Raw genomic sequence first — 3,812 nt, forward strand, 5'->3', positions numbered from 1 at the left:
ATCATCCACAGCAGGAGTATCAAACAACCTATTCAATGTTTCGGCATCAAACGATACAAGTGTCCCTCGGACAAAAGCTTTCGAGTCCTCTCGGGCAGGGGCATTAGCATAAAATTCTCGAACCACCAAAATAATAGCTGGTTCGGGTACTTGACAAAATGCAGTCCATTTTCTCTTAATAATCTCCAAAGCAAAGAATTCATTACAATCCAAAGTTATTCCACGCTCACCAATAGGATTGCGATTGAGGAGAGCATGTTCGTACCTTTCTTGGGCTTCCCGAGAGAAGAACCTATTGGAGATGTCCGCGGAGGAAGAGGAGCTGGCATGGTGGTGGTCGACCGGAACAGAGGCAGCGATCGGCGGTGGCTGACGGTGGTGAGAGGTGGCGTTGCGGTGAGGAGCGCTAAATATGAGGATTCGGGCAGAAATTTGCGGACCCAAACTTGAAGAGCGATGATAAACTCCAACAATCTGCAAATTACGAGCAAGTATGTCAAAAATACATGGAGGAATTGGAGAGGAAAGATTTGGGGATTTAGGGTTTATGGGAGGTAGGAGAGAAAAGAGGTAGAAAAGAAAGGGAGAGAAAGAGAAACTCCCATCACTTGCAATCTGCGTCTCTCGCGCGCACGCGCGAGACTTTAAGTGTGCCTCTGGATGAATGCATTGCGCGCGCGCGAGCTTCTCGTGCCCCTTTGTGAGTCTCTGGAGTACTAGCCTGCGCACGCACGAGGAAGGGACCTCGCGCGTGCGCAGTGCATTAGGGCAGAAACTTTGGCCTGCAAAATAATTAAAACCCAACAAAAATACTTAAAAAATATAAAAATAAATAAAATAAAAAAACGAAATAAAACCAAAACAAAACTAAAATAAAAACAAACAAACCATAAAAATAAACACTGGGTTGCCTCCCAGATAGCGCTAAATTTATAGTCTATAGCTCGACTGTACCTCCCTTTTTAATTTAACGGGTCTTGCAAGTCGACGGTGGTATGTGTTTGATCCAAGATACCACCACGATAAACTTTTATTCTTTGCCCATTAACTTTGAATGCTCCTGTGGCAGGACTATAAATTTCTACTGTACCATACGGCATTACTTGCTTGATAGTAAATGGTTCTGACCATCTCGAACGTAGTTTTCCTGGCATGAGCTTCAAACGTGAGTTATATAATAAAACAGTTTGGCCTACCTCGAACTCACGGGAGACAATGCGCTGATCATGCCATTTCTTGGTCTTGTCTTTGTAAATTCTGGCATTTTCATAGGCATCCAACCTAAACTCCTCAAGTTCATTCAACTGTAGCAAACGTTCTTCACCTGTAGCCTGCACATCAAAATTCATAAATTTAGTAGCTCATAGTGCTTTATGCTCAAGTTCAACAGGAAGATGACACACTTTTCCATATAACAACCTAAAGGGAGAAGTTCCTATAGGTGTTTTAAAAGCAGTTCGATATGCCCATAACGCATCATCTAATTTATTCGACCACTCTTTCATGTTCGAATTCATCGTTTTTTCCAAAATTCTTTTCAACTCCCTATTAGAAATCTCAACTTGCCCACTAGTCTGGGGATGATAAGGTGTTGCCACCTTGTGAGTGAACCCATATTTTTTCAAAAGTGTATCAAATTGCTGATTACAAAAGTGGGTTTCTCCATCACTAATTATGGCTCTAGGGGTATCATATCTAGAAAATATGAATTTTTTTCAAAAATTTCACAACCACCCTAGAGTCATTCGTCCAACATGCAAGTGCTTCAACCCATTTAGACACATAATCGACCGCAACCAAGATATATTTGTTCCCTTCAGACGCAGAAAACGGCCCCATGAAATCTATACCCCATACATCAAAAACTTCACAAACAAGAATATTATTGAGGGGCATTTCATGCCTCTTAGAAATATTACCAACTTTCTGACAAGCATCACAAGCAAGCACATAGGTATATGCATCCTTAAACAATGAAGGCCAATAAAATCCCGACTGAAGTACTTTAGCGGCGGTACGACCCGCGCCGAAGTGACCTCCAGTCGAACCTGTGTGACAGTGTGATAGTATAGGGCTTACCTCCTTTGCTGGAATACACCTACGAATTATAATATCTGCACATATCTTAAATAGAAAAGGATCTTCCCACAAAAAATATTTCAACTCAGAGAAAAATTTCTTTTTCTGTTGATACGTTAAATGCGAAGGAAGAAACTTACTTGAGAGGTAATTTACTATGTCTGCATACCATGTTAGTTTTGTTACCTCAAACAACTGCTCATCTGGAAAATCATCATGAATTATTTGCGTTTCAGTTCCTTGATTTTTCAAGTGTGAAAGGTGGTCTACAACTTGATTCTCCGCGCCCTTCCTATCAAAAGTTTTCAAGTCAAACTCTTGCAACAGTAAAACCCAACAAATTAACCTGGGTTTAGCATCCTTCTTGCTCATCAAATACTTCAATGCCGAGTGATCCATGTGAACTATGACTTTGCTTCCCACCAAATAAGACCTAAATTTGTCCAAGGCAAACACGACTGCGAGAAGTTCTTTTTCAGTGGTTGCATAATTCAGTTGGGCAGCTGACAGGGTGATACTGGCGTAGTAAATCACATGAAGTACTTTTTCCCTCTTTTGTCCAAGCACGGCTCCCAATGCAGTGTCACTGGCGTCACACATCAACTCAAATGGAAGATTCCAATCAGGCGCTACTATCACTGGTGCAGTTGTTAATTTCTGCTTCAAAATCTGAAAGGCCTGCAAGCACTCAGCAGAAAAATTAAAAGGCACCTCTTTGATTAACAGATTAGTAAGGGGTTTAGCAATAGAAGAAAAATCCTTAATAAATCTCCTATAGAAACCCGCATGCCCAAAAAAACTTCGAATTCCTTTCAAATTCGTGGGAGGTGGAAGTTTTTCAATTACTTCAAGTTTTGCTCTGTCCACCTTCACACCTATCTCAGACACCTTATGTCCTAAAACAATGTCCTCTTTCACCATGAAGTGGCATTTTTCCCAATTCAACACAAGATTTCTCTCCTCACATCTCTGCAACACCTTTTTCAGATTTAATAAACATGCATCAAACGATGATCCAACCACAGAGAAATCATCCAAAACACTTCTATAAACTTTTCAACCATATCATGAAAAATAGCCATCATACATTGCTGAAAAGTGGCAGGGGCATTACAAAGACCGAACGGCATTCATTTATAAGCAAAAGTACCATAAGGACAAGTAAAAGTGGTTTTATGTTGGTCCTCATGTGCTATAGGAATTTGCATATATCCAGAATAACCATCCAAAAAATGATAAAACGCATGCCCAGCAAGTCTCTCAACCATCTGATCAATAAAGGGAAGGGGGAAGTGATCCTTACGGGTGGCATCATTCAATTTCCTATAATCAATACAAACCCTCCACCCCGTAACAGTTCTAGTAGGAATCAATTCATTATTTGCATTTTCAATTACAGTCATCCCTCCCTTTTTAGGCACTACTTTAATTGGACTCACCCATTCACTATCAGATATAGGATAGATAATACCTGCATCAAGGAGCTTTATTACCTCCTTTTTCACTACCTCTTGCATCGCCGAGTTGAGTCGCCTCTGTGGTTGAGTAGATGTCTTGTGCTCCGCTTCCATCAATATTTTGTGCATGCACATGGTTGGAATAATCCCCTTGATATCAGCCAAGCTCCATCCTATGGCTCTTATGTGCTCTCAAATCACCCGCAACAGCTTCTCCTCCTCACAACCTGTCAAAGAAGATGAACAAATTACTGGCAGTTTTTCATTCTTTAATAA

This window comes from Henckelia pumila, chromosome 4 (genome assembly GCF_033568475.1).
Source record: "Henckelia pumila isolate YLH828 chromosome 4, ASM3356847v2, whole genome shotgun sequence".
Classification (NCBI taxonomy): domain Eukaryota; kingdom Viridiplantae; phylum Streptophyta; class Magnoliopsida; order Lamiales; family Gesneriaceae; genus Henckelia; species Henckelia pumila.